A 24,101-nucleotide genomic window follows, 5' to 3' on the forward strand; every position below is an offset into this window, starting at 1 on the left:
CTGGAAGAAGAGAGATCAGGACTCAGTGATATCCAACAGGGCTGCCTCTCCCTGAAGTACAAGAGTACTATGCTGAACTTCTCTGGATCTGCAGGGGAGACGGCTCCAAGGTGCTTGTTTCTGTGGAAGCTGGTATGGCAGTTCCTGTCCTTCAACAGGAAACCTCACCCCACAGTCCACTTCACACAAATCAAAGGTGATTGTTAGCAGTTTGGGTATCATCTGGGCAAGAGACTGCTGTGTGGGTTGGTCTTCTAGAAAGTCTTAAATGACTGTGAGACAAAGAAGAGGTGCCCGGCCTTATCCCAGATTCACAGAGCCAAGCTGGCACATCTGTTCTTTGTGTTGCTGGCTCCGCTGGAGTGGTGGCCATGCTGACCTCCTGGATCATTCATTCTCCCATCCTAATGTTGCGGTGACTTCCTAGAGACTAGCTGCCAGTCTTAGAGGCATGTGCCAATTCCCTTGCCACCCTGAAGCTCCAGCACACATTGTCACTAAAAGTCGGGGAAAAATAGAAATCAATATCGTTGACATTTGGGGGTGGGCTGTGCATTTTAGCAGTGCATATTTGGACATGAGAAGCCAAGAAAGCAAGGATCCCTGGCATCTTGATCTGAAGCTGAGGGACAAAGCCCAGTACAGCCCCTTTGAGTCTGTCCCCAAGGTCTGAGCTCCCGGCTCCCAAGGCGGCACTGTTCCAGGGGTCCTGCAGCACTTCGATCATCTGTCCCCAGCTAGAATTCAGCTGTCAGGGCTTGGTGCTATATCAGTGCCACTGCTGGCATTGCCCAAGCACTGCCCTACTTGGCTATGGACATTGGTGACAGTTTCTGCTTTGAAGTCTCAGGCGTAGCTCTTCCGCCACCCAGAGACGTGGCTGTGTGAAGCTGCTCCTTACACTTTCCTGTCATCCCTAGAAACCAAAGGATGTGGTGTCCAGCAAGCTATGATTTCAGTCTTGTGTTGTCATAGACACATTGTCCGAATCTTCCAGAATGTAGACAAATGACATCAAAGGATTGCCTTTCCCTCAGGTATCCTCAGTTCTCATGGTTTGTGACACCTGAGCTGCTGGGCTCATTCTTAGCTGTGAGAATGTCAAATGGTGATGTCATTTGCCTCTCTATCTGCAGCTAATTCTTGATACCAGATTATATTTCATTTGATTGGAATGGCACAGGTCCACTTGGCAGAAGACATTTTCTAGATACACATAGGAGACTAAAAAAAAGTACAGCTGAAGCAGGTGCACATGGAGCAAAGGGTAACCCTGGGTTACATGGCCCAAGCCCCTGGGGAATGAGGCCATGGGGAAGGTGTTAGTAGCTTTTATCTTGAATTTTCCACCCTGTCCCTTAGTGTTGGGCATTTGGAATGCTTGGATGAATTTTTATAAAATTACTTTTGCACTTGCGTCTCCTTATCTTGATTCCAAAACTAAAGATTTAATCAAGTACAGGTTGAAAATACTTGGAAAAAGAGTTGCATCGTCCCAGAAAGTACACAAATCTTTCCTTGTCATCACCCCCTCCAACACACACACTGAACCTTAACTCTAGTCACAGGACACTGACCCAGTGGTAGTGCCAAGCATAACCCAAGATGATATGAAACCCACAAGAGCACATTTGAAGATCATGAGAAAAAACAGCTCACCGTTTTACATGATGGACGCTAGCATCCTGGAGTTTGTTGTTGGAAGCGGTGCCTGGAGCCAGCCCCACCTTGGGATTCAGGGAAACTGTACTTTTGTCCCAAAGAGAAGATGTGTGGTACTGGAGACAATACAACAATGACTGTTGCCATGACAGCGCCATGGGGTCACCTGAAGACAGAACAGTTTCCAGCCCCATCCTGCTCGCCTTTCCTGTGGTGTTTAGCAAGCCACAGAATGTCCCAAGCCTCAGTTTTCCTGAAATCTTTATTAACAACCATGCATTATGTTCTTAATTTCTGATTCACACACTTGGACGAGAAACCAGGATTAATTATGCATTCTTAATTAATCATTCATTCTTGTTCAGTTCGGTTTGACACAAATTGGGCAAAAATTTGTTTAGAAAATGGATCGTTACTGGGTAACTTTCAAAAATACATGTTGTAGAAAGAGGCGTAAAAGCCAAACAAGATAATAGAGTGTTGAAGCTGTCGTGAAGAAAATATGTCACGACATACTTAGGGTGACCTCTGACTGAAGCAACGAAACTTTCAACTGCAATGGCCTTTAAGGTGGAGAAGAAATGACAAACTCGAAATGACATCCATGTGACACATTGACTTTAACTATATTTACAGTCTTAGCCTGACACTTGAATATGGCCCACAGCAGATGGCTTGAGAGGATCCAAGTTTGTAAGGATTCTGGTACTTCATTTTCTTAAAGTTAACAGCATCACGAGGTAATAGACACTTGGGGCACTGCCATTGTCCTGGCCAGTGGCAGGATCAGCGGTGGGTACAGTCCCTGCTGTCACCACCTGCATCCTGACACACCTCTGACTTTGTAGAGAATCCCCCTGCCGACTCCAGTGCAGAGAAATCTTCAGTACCTTCTTTGGCCTTGACAAAACCAGCATCATAACGCTGTCGTCATTGGTGGCGGCCCTGAGTGAGGCCCTTGGGTTTATGTGGGAAGTGGCCCGTTTTTTCCCTTGCTTCCTGTATGACTGTGATTTCCAGTTTAGATTCGGATGGCAACAGGTAAGCCCTAGAATCCAGTCAGTTCTCTATGGGAGGTGCAGAGTGTGCACTGCCCAAGTCGGCTGGGCCTTGGCAGTCAGCGCCTCGCCTGATTGGCTGCTGGGACTTGTTTCCACTTGCCCCACTCTGCCTGCAAGCTGCACAAGGACCAGACGCCCACCAGAGGTGCTGCTGGCTAATCCACAGAGCCCGAGGAGGAAAATCTGTTTGCTTCCCTCTATCGAGAGGAGTGTGGGGGTTGTTTGCAAAAAACAAAAACCAACAAACAAACAGAAAAAAAAATGATCACTTTGCTGTATCTGCACATAGCAGGGATGATGAACAGGGTAAAAACCTAAAAACCTTTCAATACGTTTTAGAAGTATTCAGTCCTAAAAACTTTGTTACACAATGTTTTTAAAGGAGAGGTAACAAAATTCCCACTGTACCAAATTAAACCCCAAATCCATCCATTTTGAAGTAAGAGAGCTCCTCCTGTGGCTACTGTTCCTTCAACAGGTCTCTGGGTGTCAACCACAGCCCTCAGTTAGCCTGGGTGGCCCTCCACAAAGAAGAAATGCCAGGATGCTACTTCCCAGACGAGTGGAAGCCTGCTAGCTTCTTTCATTTGGTAGACTGAGAAAGGAGGAAAGGAAATGCAAGAAACGGCAATGGACCAGGAGACGATGCTAGAAGTCATGTATTTCTGAGTCATGTCTTTCTAAGAACATGAAACAGAAGCAGATGATTTTAAGAAAATCCTTGAAAAACACTGTCCTTTCTCACTCAAGGCATAAAGCTCAAGACATAAAATGTGTCCAGCCTTACAGTTCAACCCTGATAGGTCCTGAACAATATCGAAAGGTCTGGAAAGGAGTTGTTCAGAGGCAAAGGATGTTATTAAGGGTCAAGGTCCAACCTGAGGGCTGTACCCAGCCACACATCATGGATTTCTTACAAATCCATGCCTGGCGTCCCAGGTAATTATTACCTGAGTGTGCCCATCTGGATGGCAAATCCCCGCTGACTTCTTACACCACTGGGCTACAAAAGTTTTTGCTTAACTTTTTTGACATTTTTCAATGCCGGTGGTAAAAGTCCAGAGTCCTCTGCCAAGTGGGTTTTCCTTGAGCACCAATGTGCCAGGTCACCAGCTGCATTGGCATGACTGTGGTTTCGTTCCCATACCTGCAGTGGGACATTTGTCTGCATCCTGTCAAATATATTTTAAATAAATGATGATTGGCCAGTAGCCAGGTAGGAAGTATAGGCGGGACAACCAGGCAGGAAGTAGAGGCAGGGTGACGAGAACAGAGAATTCTGGGAAGAGGAAAGTGTAGTCTGCAGTCCTGTCCCACCCACAGAAGAAGCAAAATGTGACTGCCTCTCCGAATAAGGTACCCAGCCACGTGGCTAGATAGTTTGGAATCCTTAGGTAAGCTCTACCTGGTAGCATCAGATGAATGAGGACCAAGATGGAGGGTCCAGAGCTCCACTCATGTGAACGCACCTCAAGGTTGCCAGGTGGCGTCTGCCAACCCCGCTCCCCTCATGTTGCGATGATTCCATGACTGCATCCCTGAGCTTCCCTCTCCAGGCAAAGCTGCTTTTAGTTCTGCCTTGATAAAAACAAACAAACAAAAAAAGCACTACACGGCAGGGTTAATTTTTGCAAGATTTCACCACTCTGAAACCCGAACTGACCCTTAACCTTAGAAGACCAATTCTAAGAATCCAGTTAAACTATAGCCCCACATATAAACAATGGCACAGTTTCCCAGCACCCAAGACGGCAGCAGAGCACTGGAAATCACCTAACTCTCCAGCAATGAAAGCGATTCGAACCTTGCTCTTTAAACTGCAGCCTTTCTACACTCAGCACCAGCGTGTGCCCTCCGACACTTCTTATGTCTGTTTTCAATCAGACTCTCTGCTCAGCTTCATTGTGAGCAAGGGTATCTGTGGCCGGATGCACACTCTCACAGACTGATCCTGTCTAGGCTGTTGAGGTTAGTAAGGCTCTCTGTTTTCTTCATTATGTTTCCCTTGTATTTCACGGTAAGAATAATACATACTTCTAAACTGTGGGCAGGAAAGTTTTGTTTTCGAGCCTTTGCTTAAGTATCTCTCTAATAGGGTTATAACCTAGTCATTTCCCCCAGGCATCCTCATTTCTGAGGGGCAGGGAAAACCGCCAGTCAGGCTAGGGTACCAAAGGATCCCCTGTCCTTTGACTGTGACCCTCCTGCTTCGCTGGCTGCAGTGAGGTCAGTTGGCTTCCTAGTGACCGGAGTCAGGGAACCCTGAATAAGTCCTTCTGAGGACAAACAGATGTCCAGTCCGATTCAGTGGCTTTGATTGGATCACCAACAGCTGAGACCTCCCAGAGACACCTTAAAAGCCAACGCTGGAGGCATTTTTCACAGGGCTCTCCATTTTTACAGATGGGCCCAGCCTGGCCTCAAGACCTACAGAATCAGAAACAGATGGGGACTCTCTCAGTCCTCACACACGGAAACCGCTGTCCCACGCAAATCTCACAGTGTCCTCTCTGGGAGAAGACGTACCCGCAACCTGCTCATGTGACAGGTCAGGTCACTATTATGGGGATGGAGATGCAGGTCATTATTTACAAAAATACAAATACTATAAATAAATAAATAATGCTGGCAAAAAAAAAAAAAAGGACTAGCAAGTATGAGCAAGAAGAGTCCAGGTCTATGTTTGGATGGAGACACAGGCCACCGGGGATGAGCCAGACAGTCGGACAGGACATGACTCTGGGAACTAGAAGATAAACAACAAGGGTCCTAGATCCTGGAAGACTGTGAGGCAACAGTTGGCCGTTTGAATGCCTGGGATGCCCTACCATATGGATGGGAACTATTAGGCTCCAAAAGGCAATTCATTTGTTAGAATCAGCTTCTCCTGAGTGCTGTGTCCATATTCTCCCTCGGGACTGCTCTTGGTGCTTTCTTCCGTGGAAGCCTAAGAGGAAGTAACGAGAAAAACTTAGACAGATGCACAGTCTTTACAAAGGGAATGCAAAGTACAGAATGGATTTAATCAATTTTAAGGGAAGGCAATGGCACTTTAGGTTATCAGCTGTTGTTTTACAACCAGAATCACAGGACTGGGGAGGTGGCTCAGCGGGTAAAGTCAAGGCGACCTGAGTTCAGATCTCCAGAATCCACACTAAAAAGTCAGGCATGAAAGCACATGCCTGTAAACCTCAGTGCTGTGGTGGAGATGGGGGGCCAAGTCAGGCATATCCCAGAGGCTCCCTAGTCAGCCAGTCTAGCAGAAGAGGCGCTTCATGTGTAGTAAGAGACATTCTGTCAAAAACGTAAGATTTATAGAGAAAATTATAAGAGATCAATCCTTGACCTCACCATGTATACCTGCAGGAAAGTCACTTGTATAAAGATACATGCAACAGACAAACACAGAGATACACACACACACACACACACACACACACACCAACATTAACAAGGATCAGAAAGCTGGAATATCAAAAGAGGTTCCCCCAGACCTAACCAGTGTTTCATAGCAAAGCTTGCCCTTACTGGCAGACAAGAGATCCCCAGAAAAAGAGAAGCCATGGATGCTCCTATCCCCACAGGCAGGAACTTCACCCCCCCCCCCCCCCAACACACACACACACACATACACCAACACAGAGTGAAACACACAACTCGGGTTAAATTGTTTTTCATCTTAAAATAGCAAACACTTTTAGGCCTCTGCTGGTCCAATAAGTAAGCCAAACACTCTTCTTTCTATAGGTCATTGGTAAGCCATCACTGTGGAAATCTGGATGCCTGTTAGACACAAGGAATGTGTGGCAGGAGGTGACAGCATCCCCTTTCTCGTGTATTCTGCCCTAATGCTAATCACCACCTCTACAACCAGACTGAATGCAGAAAACGGGATGCGCTATGAGTGTGCTCACCTGCCTGCTCAAGGGGACACCCGGAACTCCCGTTCTCCTATGCTCTACACAGTGCCCTGGATGCCTGGCTGGATCACAGCCTCGAGCCTTTCATCTAGATCCAAGCTCACCCTCTGATATGTTCTCTGTGCTCTCCCAAGGCAAACAAAGGTGAGGACCACATCAAAGCCAGACTTGTAGCATCATGCTGTGTCCTGGGGAATGAAGCTCCGCCACTGTAAGTTGTATCAGGACACAGGATGGTCAAATCAAACCTGATTGTGCCACAGATCTTTCTGAAAACATTGAACAGCACCCTGAAGCCTTTTGCAGTTTGGTTCTTTCTGTAGAGTATTTTAAGCAATTTAGTAAGCCTGGAAAATAATGGTCAAAGGGGACAAGGCCAGGAGCATTGAGAAGGACAAATATGTCTCGTTCATGCTGCAAGCAAAGTGGAGGCTTCCTTGGATTCCAAACAGTTGATCCTTTAAGCAGAGACAACTATGTCTGGGCGACCTGTAAGTGAACTACTTGCAGTATTAATTAATTTGTGAACGTACAAGTGCATTCTTTAAGGGAGCTACCGTGGGAGTGGGGACTGACCCGGAGATAGAAACAGATATGAGATAACAGGGCTACCTGTCAAAGCATAGAGAAAAATTAAAGTGTCACAGGAATATAGCTCATGACATGAAGATCTCCAGCTGAACCAGCATGTAGGGAATGGGAATAGATGACTGTTCTTCCGTGTTTATTTTTGCAAAAGCCTTCTTTGGGCTGTTGGGTCCTCCCATCTACACACCACACTCTTCTCTGTATCTTTCAGCTTCTTGTGGTCAGTGGCTTAGTCAATCCAATCTGTATTTCAGTTGGGGATTTGGGTGTAAATTTTAAATTTGGGTAAACAAGGTAAAATTCTCACAGGAGTCGTGACCTTCAGATTGCCTACCTCTGGAATCACGTCATGTTAATTTCACCTGAAAGACTTAGCATGTATGGATCCTCTCTTCATACATGGCTGTATCGTGGGTCTGGGCTCCTTGATTAGAGTGTTTCTTATAACTGAGACTCTCTCACATGCCAGGCTTCATTCAGATGATGGCTCCACAGTTGTAGAGACTAAATGTGAATGCTGGCAACTGACTTCTGACAGACAGCCATGAGCAGCACACTAAGCTTCCTTTGTCCCTGGCTTTTTTTAGATGACCTCGTCTGCCTCCTTCTCCTGATTTCTTAACTGCTGCAGATGCTCCGCTAGTATTGAGTGCCTTCCTCCTTTTGTCCTCCCCCGTACTCAGCTTTCCAAGTGTCCTTAGGAAAGCTGTCGCCCAGGCTGAACTGTGGTCCAGCCTGAGGAGTTCAGGACAAGAATGTATTTACAGACAAACTCTGTGTCTGGAAAGGAGCTGCAGCTGAAGTTGTCTGGTGTACTGCTGTTTCATTGTGTGACCCCTGTAATGATACAGTTACAATGACGTGGGTGTCTTTGAAATTCCGGGGATACCTGGGGTCTGTGAACAGACACTGCCTTCATGGTTGAGGTTTCTTTCGGTCTTTCCTGGGCCAGCACGACTCCCTACACTGGGACCCGAGAGAAACCTTTTTCTAAGGCTGAATTTCCCTCGGAGCTACAAGCACAGTATCTTATAGTGTCCGTGTTTTAATCCAGTTCCTGGTTTCAGAAAAGTCCTTGGAGGGAAGCACATTTCCTGCCTCGAATGTGTTCATTTAGCACATTCTTAATTAGCTTTTCAGAGAAATGGCGGACTCTCGCAGACAAAGGAATGCCTCTGAAAATATGTCCCTTTGTGGAAACAAAAAAAAAAAACACATCTATTTACATTAGTAAAGCAAATAGAAAGTGTAGACAGAGACATCTTTCTCTGATGCCCTCCCCTCTCTGTCTAGGAAGGATCTTCCCACAGGAAACAGAGATGGAGATTGTGTCAGCTGCCTAGACAGACACAGGTGGCTGCTTCCCAGGACACTCAGAAGCATGAGCAGATAGCCTGCACCCATAGTGAAAGTCTTCTCCCATCCTCCCACAGCCTGAGCCCACCCTGCCCAAAGTTAGAAGCATCTATCTATCTATCTATCTATCTATCTATCTATCTATCTATCTATCATCTATCTCCTGTCATCTCCTATCTATTGACCTATCATCCATCTATCTATCTGCCTGCCTGCCTGTCTGTCTGTCTATCAATCATCATTATCCATCTGTTTTTAGTTTGAGATGAGATCTTTTTATATCACCTGGTCTGGTAGTGAACTCTCTTGGGGGTCCACGTTGACCTTGAATTTGCAACCATCTTGCTCCTCTCCTAAGTTCTATAGTACCACCATGCTCAATTATTACTCTTTGTTCTTTTTATATTCAAGTTTCAACCATATGGCTCTATCTTGTAGTCTTAACTCTATGTAGCTCCTATACCAATGCACAAAATATATTCGATTAGTTTTCTGCCATTAACATCTATTTTACACAAATTTCATAGACTGACGTTTTTGAAAAGCAAGGAGAACATTTAAAACTTCCCTATATGTTAATGCACAAGTTGGCAGATACTGGAAGGTCTCTGACTTGAAGGATGCCCCCGCCCAAACTATGTCTCTCACTGGTTTGAAGGTTAGGGTTAATGAAGAATTTTAATGTGCTCTTGAGTCCCAGGATCCAACAGGGGTGCTGATACTGTGACTCCACACCAATCTGGGAGCAGGAACAACAAGGATGGGGGAGGAAGCATTGCTGGGAGAAGAGGAGGAGAGAGAAAGACAGTGCCCACTCTGCCCTGACCCGAAACAGCCTCTTCTGCCGCTGCAGAGTCAGTGGGCACAAATTTTGATCAATTTGAGTTTTTATGTGAGGTCTGAAAAGCCTTTCCAAGAAAAAGGACCTCAGATGCAGAGAGAGAGAGAGAGAGAGAGAGAGAGAGAGAGAGAGAGAGAGAGAGAGAGAGTAAATTGGGAGGTCAGGGTGGAAGGGTCAGCTGTGTGGTGATTGTTAGACAAATACCGACTCCATTGATGAATCTCCCATGCCAGTGTCCTGGGAGTTGATTAAGGATAGACTTTATAGGCTGACACATCTGAGCCTGAGGAGGGTGAGGTGCTGGCTATGGGTCAGGACTTCCACTTGCATTATAACATGGCAGAGCACAGCAATGTACAGGGGGCAGGGATATGCTAGCTGCGTCTCTTTCTCTTATTATAAAGCCACTAACGTCATCGTGGGAGCCTACTTTTGTGACTTCATCAAATCCTGTTTGTTCCCAAAACCCCACCTCCAAATATTGTCGCCACATGACTGTGGGGACGGAGTCTGCTGTGAGTGGGCTTTTGGAGGGCACAGTCCAATCACAGGATAACTGGGTAGACCAGTCAGGTGACGGCGTCGCCCTCAGCTTTCACCCTCTGGGTTCCACTCCAAAGAAGAGAACGAGAGAGAGCTGGCCAAAAAGAAGACAAACGTGACAGAGTCGTCTTGAAGTGCAGCCTACAATGTATACGCCCCCTTTGCGGTCAATCTTTGATTGATTGATCAGCCACACTCTGCTTCCCCAGCTGAAGGGACCTGGTAAGGTTAGAGCTGTTTCCTCCTTTCTTTGGTTCAGGCTCGGATGGACTTCCTTCAAGGGCCATTCCCAGAGCCATGGTGATGCAGCCTCACCAGAGGTGATGATGTGGTCTGGAGGGCTCTTGCTTCTCTGCTTACTATCCACACCCTCTCTCTTCCTCTGACTCTTGTCTCCTCTTTTCACTGCCCATAGTTGCCTCCCCCCTGGCCCTGATGAGCTAACGTTTCTCAGGGACTTGCTCTAGGCTTCTGCTCTTGATTTGCAATTTCTGGGGCTTTCGTCACCTCACTGATTATCAGTTCTCAAAAGGTTCCATGTTTTACATGGTAAACGTATGTCCCAGGGTCACAAACCCACTTGGTTTCTCCACATTGAGTTTCCAGTGCCATTTCAATGTGAGTGTAAGCAGATCTTAATCTATGATCTGCCCCCATCCTGTGCTTCCTATGATGATGATGTGTTCCCCCAGGAGACGGCTTCTCTGTCCTGAATTAAACGTGTCAGATTCTGACACCCCACCTCCACCCCCAAGCTTTCATCACCAACCAACACATGGATGCTACCATTTCCTTCCTCCAGCAGATGTTTCAAGTCCTCCATCACACACGGCCACAAGACACACTACCATCACCTCCCATTCAAATCCCCCTCGTAGTCCCTATTTTCCATTTTTCAGATTTTAGCCAGGTCATATGTTTTAAACAGAGAACCACACCCACCCAGTCACTTCCTTAGGAAGCTGATCACCCTTCCCGCAGCCTTGCAGTAGCTGCTCTGGCCTATGGCTTATTGTTGCTAAGCCTCTCTCATCCCTTTGCTCCTGGGTCCTAGGCATCCCTCAGTTTCCAGACAGTGAACATCTGCAAAGACAAACGGAGTTAAACCTCAAGATGAGAGGCTATGGGGGGATATGCTGAGAAGCTCTCTCAAGCGGAAGGCTAAGGAGCTGGCTGCTAGAAAGATCTATGGGATCTCTCCCCCAAAAAGTTCTTATGAGCCTGGCAGTGGTGGTGCACACTTTTAACCCAGTACTCGGGAGGCAGAGGCAGGTGGAGCTCTGTGAGTTTCAGGCCTGCAAATCAAGTTCCAGGACAGCTAGGTCTGTTACACAGAGAAAGCCCATCTTGAAAAACCAAAAGAGAAAAGAGGAAAAAAAAAGTTGTTACTACAAAAGCATGTTTGATGCATTTGGATAAATATGTTTCCGGAGCCCCATAGTGTTCCTGTGGTAGTAGAATGTTTGGGGCAGGGAGGCTGATAGACGGTAGTTAGGTCATTTGGGGGTAAACCCTTGAAGGGAATATTGGAATCCAGGCCCCTCCTGCCCCCCCCCTTTTTGTGTCTCATATGAAGTGAACAGGATTTCTAGCATATTTCTCTGTATGGCAGTGTGAGATGCTTGGTTAAGCACAAAACAACGTTTCAACCAGTCACCGGAACTCCTAACACTATGAGCCAAAACAAACTTTTCCTTCTTCTAAGTTGTTTGCCTCTGGTAGTTTGTCACAGTGGCAGCAAGCTGAGTGATGTCCAGCATAAAGGGTGTAGGGAAGTCCACGCTATACAAGCCCCAACCTGTCTCAGTGACCTACTAGGATCTTCTCTGCAAACCTGGAACTCCTTTTTCCCTTAACTTGGATCTTATTCTTAACTCAATTGACCACACCTCTTCCCAATTAAGACTGCAGACCTTGCCATCACCACCATATTCTTTTCACACTCCTGGAAAGACAAGGATACCTGGGAGGCTGGGTATGGCATGATGGAAAGCCCCACTGGGAACATGGAAATTCCAGGAGCTTGTTTAGGAGTGTTGTGTAAAAATACTCTTTGCAATACTTTTTCTTTCTTTTTTTAAAAAAAAAAAAAAACAACAAGATGGTAGTCATTCTGAGAGTTGTGAGCTGATAGTCTGAATGTCCATGAGGTTGAGTGCCCTGTGGCATACCCACGTGGACAGTTTGTATATGTGCAGTGAAGTCTATCCAGTGGGTCATTTGCTTTCTTACTCTTAGGTTTTAAGTGTTTGTTATATATTTTGAGTATTAACTCTCTATTAGGTTTGCCAGTGTTTTCCCCTTCCTGTGCTGTGGAACTTTGATCCTGTTTGACAAGCCTCTCTTTAACTTTTGATTTCGTGTTCAATCGTCTCGAATGACTATGTCAGAAAATCTTCTCCCTGATGTTTTCAATGCAAAATTTTATACATCCAGGTGAAATTCATAGAAGCGGAAAGTTAAATGGAGGTGACCGGGGCTGGGGCAGAGGACAAAGGAAAAAATTGCTCCACGGATATAATGTCTTGCTTATACCTAAGGAATGGGTCTTTGTCAACATAGAGCTGGCAGTTTGCATACTGTGCTGAGCAACCTAAAATCTGCAAAGTGGGCGATCTCACTCACATGAAGTGTATTTAAAAAGGAAGTAACAGAGCAAAGGTAAACTTCTAGAGTTGGTAGACGTAGGAACAGCCTTTACCATGGGAATAATTTTATGGCTGTAGGCTTGTTTCAAACTCACAAAATGGCACATGTTAAATGTGAGTGCCTTGGCATATATTAGCTACATCACCTAAACTTTTGAAATTAAAATATAATTACCTCATGTTCTTTTTCCTGTTTAACCCTCAAATCCCTTCCATGTACCACCCCATTACTCTCTCCAATACATGTTCTCTGTCCTCTTTTCTTGTGTGTGTGTGTGTGTGTGTGTGTGTGTGTGTGTGTATTTCTAAACATGCAACCTGCTTAGTCAGTATGTTGTTATTTGTACACAAATGATTTCAGGGCTGACCACTTGATATTGAATAACCAACTGGGGGACTCTGCTCCTGGGGAAGACTGTATTTTACCTATTCTCGGCATTCCTTAGCTGCCTGTAGTGTTTTGTCTATATTTGAGCACCCTATAGAATTTGCCCTTCATGTTAGTACGTCTGTTAGTGTCGTCCTTTTTCAGGTCTTGTTTAGATGGCTATGTTGTTGAGACTTCATGCATGTAGGAGATTAGCAGAGATAATCACACAGCAAACATCTTTCTCCTCTGGCTCTCTTAGGATCTTTCCACACTCCATTCCATGATGCTCCCTAAACTTTATGCATGGAAGTTGTGTTGTAGATGGATCAGTTGAAAAGTCCTCAAAAGAAGAAATTAAAAACAGCTAAGAAATGTCTTTAAAAAATGTCCTTCATTCCTAGCAATTAGGGAAATAAAATCAAAACAATTTTGAAATTTCTTCTTACCCCATCCAGAACGGCAAAGACCAACAAAATATCTGACAGCAAATGCTAGAGAGGAAGTGGGCAGAAGGGGGCCCTCATTCACTGTTGGTGGCAAGCTGATCCAGCCACTCTGGAAATCAGTGTGCAGAACCCTCGGAGAGGTGAAAATAAATCTACCGTATGACCCATCTGCACCACACCTTGGCATTTGCTCAAAGAACTTGATATCCTACTTGGTAAATAATTGCTCAGCCACGTTCGTCAATTTTTATTGAAACTTGTTGTTTTTTAAAGAAAATTTGGGGACTGGAGTAATGACTCTGGGTAAAACGCAATAACTGCTCTTGCAAGAGGATGCAGCCTTGATTCCCAAAACCCACTTGTCTGCTCACAACCATCTCTAAACTCCAGTTCTGGGGGAACCAATGCCCTCTACTGGCTTTCACAGGTACTGCATGCTTGTGCTGCATGCAGACACACACACACACACACACAGGAAAACACGAATACTATTTTTCAAATTTTAAAAGCAAATTGCAAAGCTACAAACTTTACACAGCCGACGTTTTAGAATAGTCTAAATAGAATATTTAAAATACTGTTTACAGAGTGAGCAAATGACCTAACAATTTCACCCTTAGGTATTTATCTACCAAGGAAAATGAGAATGCATGCAACATACGCCCATCCAAAGACTTAGATATAAACCTTCACAGCAGCATGAAGCAAAAGAGATAAGCTGGGTGCTGTGGCAAGCACTTACAGTCCCAGCCATTTATGAGTCTGAGGCAGGATAGCCAGCCAGCCCCTTGAGTACAGACATTTGAGACCAGCCTGGACAACGTAGCCCAACCCAGTCTCAATAATAACAGTAGCAGTGGCAATAACAACTGGCACATGGGTTCTTTTATTCATAAGAGCAAGATAGTAGAAGCAACCCAAATACCTGCTGACTGGCACCTGGGTAAACAAACTGCTGTGTCAATCTAATGGGGAAATACAACTGGCCCTTCCTATCTTCAGGATTCATGGTCTTTAGAATCAAAAGCATTTCTAAAATTCTTTCCTAAATATATACATACTCCCCTGTCCCTGTTCCCTGAACTACTGTGACAACAATGTGACAACCATCACCCCAACATTTACACTGTATAGCTATTATAAACCATCCTAAGTGTTAAGCCGGGGGCTTATGTGCAGACACTATGTATGGGTCCTAAGCATCTGCATATTTTTGGTCCTCTAGGATCCCAGAACCAATCTCCATGGATAAAGAGGAACCAGTCAATTACGGATGCATACATGATGTGAACAAACCACTAATGCAATATGCCAAGTGAAAGAAGCCACCTTCCAAAGCCTGCCTATTGTATGATCCCATTTTATGTAATTTCCAGAGAAAGCAATTCTGTGGAAACAGAAAGTAGATGGATGGTTGCTGGTTTCGGGGTTGGAATGTGGACGCAGACTGCGGTGCTAGGTCACAGCCCTAGGAACTCTCTGTGAGCCATCCAGTTGCACATTGGAAAGGAATGAGCACTCTGGGAAACAGATTAGACCTCAACAAAGTTGGTGTTTCTAAAGCCCCATGTTTTGTTTCTACCACAGTGTGCTTCCACCCTTTCTTCCCGCTCTGGATTCGTCCTACACGTCTGGTTGGTAAGGAGCATCCTTTGGTTGTGTTCACTGGACATGTTAAAACACTACTGGCCCTGAAGGAATCCCAAGTCAAATTCCCCTGCCTAACATCCAGAACAGCACATGGACAGTCTGGCTCATCTCAAGATGCATTTAGGAAACATCAGAACCCAAAGAATGCTGCAGAGGAACTTCCAGTCACAGATCTCCTCCAATTGCCTTTGAGAACTTTGCCTTGTTGGGAAAGAGCAGCATTCATGAAGGAGGCAGGTTCAGACCATGAACAATATCCCAAACAAGCCTGAAAGTATCAGTTAACCTGGGGCCTGTGAGAGACAACTCAGCAAGTCAAGGCCCTTGTCACCAAACCTAGTGACCTGAGCTCCAACCTGGGAGCACCCATAGCTGGGAGGAGAGAACGGACTCCACAAAGTTCTCCTTCGACTTCCACACCCAGGCCATTGCCTGCACGTACCTTTCCCCTTGAATAATAAATATGTTATCTAGTTCCTGCTTCTGCAGGAGAGAAGAGTTAAAATCATCTTGCTCAACTGATCGAATGTCAGGAAAACATTTCACGCAAGAATGCAGGATTCATTATAGCTGACACAGGGAGACCCTCACTAAGTAAATTAATAAAAGTGCTAGAAAACAGTCGCAAGTCACTAAAGTGGCAAGTGTTTGTATCGACATAGGATGGGCCAAGAGGCTGTATTGGTTGATACTGTCAACTTGACTGATCTAGAGTTACCTAGGAGACAAAACCCCTTGGCACGTCTGTAAGGGGTTACCTACATTAAATTAACGGAGGTGGGAAGAGTCCATGTACTGGGAGCATGGGTTTAATCAAAAGAAGGAAGTGAGCTGACCCTGGCATTCAGCACTCCCTGCTTCCTGACTGAAGACACGGTAGAGACAGCTGCCTCAAGCTCTGGCTGCCGTGATTTCTTCTGCAAGATGGGCTGCACCCTTGAAGTTTGAGCCAAAATAAGCCATTCCTTACTTACGTTGTTTTTGACAGGTTTGTCACAGAAAAAGTCACTAGGAAAGTTGTCAATGATGACTTGGGGAAGGAGAATGGACTTAGTTGGCAAAGACACTTCTGGATTGAATTTTAAATAAACATAAAAATGTATACTAATTTTGTATATATACAAAATTGACGCTAGCCCGAAGAAGCTGTGTTGTGGCTGTCTGGCAATCTTTTACGCCTTATAAATGGGCAGGTTGTGTGTCCCTGGTGGGGCAAAGCCTAATCATATGTGCCTCGGGGCTCAGTACCCATGGAACTCTAGCCATGTAGTGATGTCTGCCCGCAGCTGCCCATTGGGCACTGAAGATCAATCAGGACCAGTCCCATTAATGAAACACTTCATTGAGGGCGCTGCTAACTGGATTATAGTATTTTCCATTATGGCTCCGCCCAGACTAATACATTGTGGAGCAAGCTGATAGTTTCTCCTGGACATGCAATAGAAAAATCTACATAATGGGCTGAGCCTGCTGATGGCTTTTAAAGGTGGGTTTATTTCTTTAATTCCTCATGGACTGGTGCCCACAAGCCTTGTGGTACATTCCTGCCAGCCCCTGCATTTCAAAGTTTTCCCTCTTTCCCAGAATGTTACAGTTGCCCCAGGCACAAACGCTTTAGAAACAATGCTTTATATTCTCTGCAGGAGCCTTCTGCTGTACAGAGATCAAGAGACGGTTGTGGAACACCATCTTTGGCTGTCTTTGTTCCAGGCCAGAGGTGGGGAGTCTCCACTGCTGGTGGAGATAGACTGTTCTCCATCCTGAAAGATTATGTGGTTTAAAGCAGAGGTCAGGCTGTTTTCCATTTTGAAAAATCCTGTGATTTGAAGCAGAGGTAAAGGGCTCCGAAGCCATATCCAGCTTTCAGCTGCTGCATGGCCTCTGAGCTAAGAATGGGTCTCGATATTCTTAAAATTGTAAAATAAATAAATAAATAAATACAGCAACAACAAAAACAAACCCAGAAGATTAATTATAACTTATGGCACACAAAGCTGTTAGGAACAAAGTTGATATCCCGACATTCGGTGGGATCACAGTGTGTCTCTGCTTCACATGTCAGAAAGCAGAATTTCCCATTTGTTGCGAGGTCTTTACGGCATGCAAAGCCATCATCAGTACCAATCAGCCCTTCCACAGACAGCTTGTGTGCCCTGGCTTGGTGGAGTAGTGCTGGCATGGGGGTTTTAGTAGCAATTGCTTGGGAATTAAAGATGTCTTTTCAGAGTTTAGCATGGGGTGTGGTCCAGTAGCAAAGTACTTCCTTAGCATGTCGGGGGCTCTGGGTTCCAACCTCAGCACCAAGAGCAAAGCAGAAACAACGACCACAAAATGGATTTTCCATGTACAGGGAGTCACTCTCAAGGTCTCTGGGGAACATAAGTTATTTGTCCTGAGGTGGCCCTTGTCGGTATTGGGCTCCGGAGAGGAAACTGACCCTGTGGTGCTGGCTTGCTGGCCGTGATACCCTGTCTTTGGAGTTTTCACCAAACCCAAGCACCATTCTCGGTCAGTTAGGCTGTGGATGAGACACTGGTCTTTAGGGAGACACTGGGACGGCCATCGCCAATAAACACCCTTTGCCCTTTGGAAGACTGGTGGTGAGCAGGGACAGGGCTGGGACCCTGAAGTGAAGGAAATGAGATGGAGTATTCTGGGGTGGAGGCTGCAGGTACACCAGAGGGTAAGAGCAGCCCAGAGGGGGTTCAGTGAAGTGAGCATACTGGAGAATAGGAGCAGGACATGGCATCTGGACCAGAAGGGAGCAGCTGAACCTACTACCAGGCAACAGAATGGGTTTCCTCTGGGCTCATCTCAGTTGAAGCTCTCCCACTGGGGATGCTATCTCGTCCCTCTTCTTGCGGAAGAGTTCATCTGTAGCTGCAATTGTTTATGTCCTGTTTCTCATTACCAGCAACCTCCATTCAGGCCAGATCAGCTCTCTCCTGTTTACCACCTGCTTGGAGCCTTCTTCTGTTATCAGGCAAGCTGTTGGTAAAGCGTAGGAGTGCTGCAAGCAAGTTTGCCCCTAACTTTTGAGTGGTGACTCTAACTAGAAAGTTTTTGTCTTCACAAAACCTCTTGTCCAGGCTGCAGTATTAGGAGATGGGGCCATAGAGAAATGATTGGGTCAAGAGGGTGGAACTTCACAGATAAAATGAATGACTTTATTAAAAGGGTCCTAGAGAATTCCTTCACCTTCTCCGTGTCTTGTATTTGATGATAAAGGCAACAGGTTCTGTACGGGTCCAAGAAATGAACCATCACCAGACCCTGATCTGTCTGCACCTAAACACTGAGCTTCCAGCTTCCAGAATGGCGAGTCATGCATTTCTGTTGTGGAGAACTCATGCAGAGTAGTATGTTACTTTGTTTCAGTTTTTGAAAGGCTCCAGCAGGGCATCTTCCCCGAGCTGTATAAGCAGTGGGCTTTAAAGCTTTAGACCGGAGGAGAATTGACCTGACCTGAATCTTAAGACCTGGTGTGGCTGACGAGGGGAGCTTTCTGCTCTGGGTGCTTTAAAAAGATAAATGTTCCCTCGCAGGAATTCCTCACCCGAATCCCTTACCCTTCTTCTGCAGTGTGTGAGCTAGCCCAGGACCCTTCCAGAGATTGCCCTGTGCCCACAATTCTAGCTTTGTGAGGTGACAAAGCAGACTATGAGACCAACAGCAGCAGCCAGAGAGTTGGAGGGAAAACCAAGAATGTTTCCCAAGAAGCCGCTGACTGTGTGGGGGTTTGCTGTCTACGCTTTTTGCCTCGTGTTTACAAACATACAGGGGACTCCACGTACAGTATGCCGTCTACTGCATAAAATGTCATTTAATGTGCACATTCCCTGTTTGTTAGGATGTTTGAGGCTGCAAGTAAAACAAAAGCCAGACTGAACGACTCTTAAACAGACAGGAAGATGTATTATTCGGCATCCCATGAGGAGAAGCTGCGCTCATGCCCAAGAAGTGAGTTCTTCGTTCTGTGGTATCGTTTGCTGTGCAGATTCCTCCTGCATTCCTGTGGCAGCCTTATTCTTACATGGGAGAATTTCAGAGTTGGCCTGTCTGTCACAGGCCGGCCTCTAGCAGAGCCGGTCAGAGTGACAGTTGACATATAGACTGGACTCCGTGAGTCTGTTTTCTCTTGCCGGTACCACAGACTGGGTAGTTACAGAGAAAGGGTTTATTTGGGTCACAGCTCTGACCCCAGATCACAGGTTCACGTCTGATGATGGCTTCCTTTCTGGTTGCCAGGGTCCCAAGGAGGTGCTAGGTAGACCATGGTGAGACACAGGAATAGTGTGGGACAAAGTTAGCGTTGGAGCTAGTCCATAACCATATGAATGAATTGAGCCACTCATGAAGGCAGAGCCCCAACTGTCACGTAAGGGTTGTGTCCATTTCCACTTTTGAATATCACATCACAAGGAAGATTAAATTTTAATATATGCTTCAATAAAAACATCCCATATTCAAATAAATCATAACAGATCCTTTCTAGTTCTCTGAATCAGATGCAAATAAAAAAAATAAAAAATAAACATTTCTTAGGCCCCTCCTAATGGACTTCTCATATTTTAGTGGAGTAGATTCACGTCCTATTAGGATTTTTATTCCTAACACTGGTATGTTACCCATCTGCTGGCCGGAGTCCTTTTGCTTTTCCTGGTAACAAGTGATGGTCTCCGTAGCATTGGTGTCCCCTGCGTTTCATCACTGAGGCAGCTGCAAGTAGATGGCAACGGAAGGTGGCACCTTTTGGTGTCACAACCCTCATGCAGGTCTCCAGTAAAAAGACCCTTACTTAGCCTTGCAGGTGTTATGGCTCTGGTGCAGGCCGAGAAAGTAGGGATTCCTCAGCCCTTGGCAGCAGCTTGCCAGATTGTAGCTTCTAGGTGGGGCTATCAAGATTCCCCTTGACAGCAACCAGTGGTCCATTCTTCCAGAACAGGGTACTTGAGATCCTGGCCCTAAAGGATAGACATTGGGGGGGTCTATAGTTTCTCTTCTCTAGCTCTTAGAGACTTCCATCCTCCAGCCTGTGCGTTCTGTCCATTCTCTGCCCCCACTGTTCCTCTTCTCTTCAACGGTAACCTTCCTCTTCGTCAGCTCTCAAGGAACCAGCCACTTTTACCTCATTTTAGTCCTGGCTGATGACTCTGCTGCCTCTGATGCTTCTTTCCTCTTGCTCTCAGCCCCAAGGACCTCTCAAGAGGAGCCTTTTCTTGGGCCAAATGTTAAGCATACCAGCGAAGCCTGCTTCTCCAGCTTAAGAACAGATATCTGTACCAGTTGTCACCCACTTGCTTGTACCAACTGAAGCACTGTTGCCCTTGCAACCGTCACAGCAGCTCTTCCGCTAGGGCCACTAGAGGAGGCCACCCCTGGCCCAGGTGGAGATGGTTTGCAGAGACCCAGAAGAGCAAAGGGTCTGCTACAAGCAGAAATAGTCCTGGTCAAAGCTGCACCTTCGGGAGTCAGAACAAGCACGTATGATCAAGGCATCACAGAGTACTCAAAATAGCTGCTGTTAGCCAAAATCAGCCGCACTGGTTGTTTGACAGGCCATCTGCTCAAAATCAAGGGAGAGACTAACAGCTGTCAATTAAAGAATCGTGTTTTACATTCACCGTTATCTTTGCTCTCTTAGAGAGAATCGGGCATCGGAAAACATACTTCAATGAGGATGCTTTAGATAGTCTGGACCGATGCCTCTCAACTGACTGCGATCCAGTGAGGGTGGGTGCCCCTCATTTGTCTCAGTACTGGTGTGATTGCCCTGGTATTACTAGACCTATTCCTGACCCCATAGGTCACAGCAGTGAAGAGGGGCTGGGCAGAGAGACAGCTGCTTGCAGTAGGCACAGCAAAGAAAGATGACGACGAGGAGGAGATGGCAGTCATCGCATAAGGCATCTGCTTCTTGCTTTTAAAATCCAACTAGGATTTAGTTCTTTCGTGACACCACAAACAACTTGTTTCTTAGACCATGTAGCTTGGTTCACTCAAGATGTCCGCTAGTGACAAATAGCAACACTGTTCTAATTTTCCATGACAAAACCCTTGAATTTGTGGATCTAAACGTTCTACTGTGAGAAGTTGCTAGGCTGAACTAATCTCTATTTGCCTAGATCTGCAGCCTCTTGACCCTTGGTTTTCTAATTGCTGAAGCCAAGTGGCTCCTGGCCTATAGCTGTCCTGGGTATGGCTGTACTTGTTGCTGTCTTTGTGTGTGGCAGCGCAGAGAGTATTTCTACCAGAGTTATGTTGGAGCAGCTGTCCCCTCCAGCTCCAGGGCTCAGCCAGCTCTTGTTTCTAACTACATAGCTGTAGTTTCCAAAGAATTATAACTAGTAATCGCTTCCCTTTGAGTCTAAGGAAATGCAGATGCTGCCTAATTTAGAGAGAGTTGTGGGGAGGCTCTTCCATTGGCCAATATACAAGACATTAGCAAGCAGAGGAACCTGGGAAATGTAGTCCCGTGATATTCTACAAGTCAGCAAACTATGGGCTTGGGGAAACTGCAGAAAAGCCAATGACAATCACAGCTGCCTCACCAGCACCACGTGGACCTTCTGTGATAGGGACTCTGTGGATGTGCTGTGGTGCTTGGCCAGCTCTCCCTCAGCCCTGCTCTTCCTAGCATTCCGTTGGTTTTAACACCTAGTACTGAGATGGCTCTAAAACTCCTCAGCAGGAATTATGCTGTATTTCTGCAGATCACCACCATTGCCTTGGTTGATAAATCCCACCTTTCCTTGTGCGCGTCTATGTCTTTTCACCCACAACATCTTTCTTCCTTCTACGTCTTTGCTTGTGATTTACTCAGCTTGAACGTGTTCCTTCAAAGCTTGTCTATTTGAACGCTTATTCCTCAGTGCCACAGTTAGGGACTAGAAAGGCACTGGAGTTAGGAAAGAAGCCTTATGAAAGATTTATGCTTTTCTCAAGGAAATGATCAGTCGTGAAAATTTGGCCTTTTCTCCTACACATATCTACGTGTCTCACTCTTCCAGCCATGAAGCAGCCAAGACCATTGGCAGAGCTCATCAGACATAGGCTCCATCCTCTTGGACGTCCAAGCCTCCTGTACCTTGACCAATGTAATATCTTTCCTTTGGTGAACCACTGCATTCTGTCATAGCAGTAACAGGATGGAGCACGGCACTCAGTTTGTTCATAGCCTATACTTCCTCTCCACTCTCGAATCCCTGTGGACTGACCCGGATATGGTATATCAGTATCATTTTTTGCTTCCATCTCATGGTGTTGGCTACTTAATCAGAAAAACGATTCTCAATTCAAGATTTTTGAGGCCCCATTCCATGACTCAATCATGCATTCAAAGGACTTCCCTCCTTTAGTGCGGTGAGCCTAGCTTAGAGTATGGTGTCGCTCCATTAAACAGAACCTTGATGCCCGGGGCTGTACCCTGTACAGACATGTAGGTTGGCAGGTTTCCTGAGAAAGAGTTGGTATGTAGGTCAGGGAAGGCAGCTCCATGTTCTCTTGTCCTTTGAGATTTATGTCACCTCGCTTTTCAATTTGATTACTTTGTCTTCCTCATGACGTCTCTCTTGCTTCAACTCACCCATCCGTCCACTTATTCTTGAGTCTTTTAACAAATTTTCAAAGAATTCATTCCATGAATTGAACGAAACCCTGTGGTATAAGTTAGAAAGCCACAGTTTCCCAGCAGGATCTCCCCATACCTCCTTCCTTCCTTCATCATGTAGCAGCTGGGAATGTGGGCTGCATTGCCCAGGCCAGGAACCTGAGAGCAGCAGTATCTCCTTTCTGTTCTTGTCCCAGCCTCCTCCACCTCCTGATGAGCGTAGCTTGCACATGTATCAGAGTTGACGGCCTTTGACTTTTCATCTCTGGCTCAGAGAATACTCTCCCTTGTCCCTGGCTACTCTGCTTTTTACGTCATAACTTCAGTGTATTACGTCTTTAAAAGAGGGACGAGTGCAGATAATACCCATTGATAGAAGGGCTGCCCTGATTATCCCACAACATGGTAGAAACTACTTCACTGATCTCTAGTCTGAGGCTGCCCGAAAGCACATTCAAAGAACCGCCAACTGTTGTGGGTTTACACTTGAAAGACTTGTTCCCCTCCCCTCCCCTCCTCCTGCACCTGACTCTGGTTTTGAACCATTGTTCCCAAGATGCGGTTCTGTTTTACAGGTCTAGGGAAACTTTAGGAGGTGGCACCTGGTTGGCGGAAGTAGGTCACCAGGGATGGGCCTGTGAAGATCACAAGTAGCTGGGTCCCCGCTGGGCTCTCTGCTTCCCGTCTGCTGTGATGTGAGTAGCCTCTGCAGGTCTTCCCACCACGTAAGCCGTGCCACCCCCGTGTCTTCCCTGCTGTGATGGGCTCTGGAACTGTGAGGCAAAGCAAGCCTTTTCTTTCATCTCCTGCTTCTGTCTGATACTGGATCACAGGCTGCACAAGTTACTGATGGACCAGTTGAGTCGAGACCAACGTACATTTTGAGTCATCTAATCTCAAGTGTGGCATTTACTCCACCATCGACATTTGATGGTAAGTTCTGCTCACTCTCATCTTAAAGCTGATTTTTATTTTCTCTATTATTATGATTTGGGGGCAAGAGAAAGCAGAATTCCCCAGTGGCGGGGCTGTCACTGGAGCTGGCACGTGTGTGCTTCTCACCTCGCCGTTGTCAGTAAACAAATGGGGCACTCGGTGCACCGCGATGACAGGGTTTGCTCGCCGTTTATTTTTCCTCTCGGGTGTGCAATCATCTGAGGTGGTTGTGTTATGGTAACAACAGGAACATCATTTGTAGTTGAGTTCTTGCAAGTTCCCACAGGCAGCCCTGGTGGTCATAAATCTCCAGGCCATGTGGAGTCTGTTTGTACCCAGGGATGGGATAATTCCACCTACCTCGCCTCTGTTAAAAGCGTTTCCCTGGACACAGGCCTTGTCACCTGCTTTCCTGTCCCTTCAAGAAAGAAACTGGCTTTTAATTAGCCTAACATCGGTTTATTTTAGAAA

The sequence above is a fragment of the Alexandromys fortis genome, unplaced genomic scaffold (assembly GCF_014885135.2).
Source record: "Alexandromys fortis isolate MF-2015 unplaced genomic scaffold, M_Fortis_MF-2015_v1.1 scaffold_5, whole genome shotgun sequence".
In the NCBI taxonomy this organism is placed as follows: domain Eukaryota; kingdom Metazoa; phylum Chordata; class Mammalia; order Rodentia; family Cricetidae; genus Alexandromys; species Alexandromys fortis.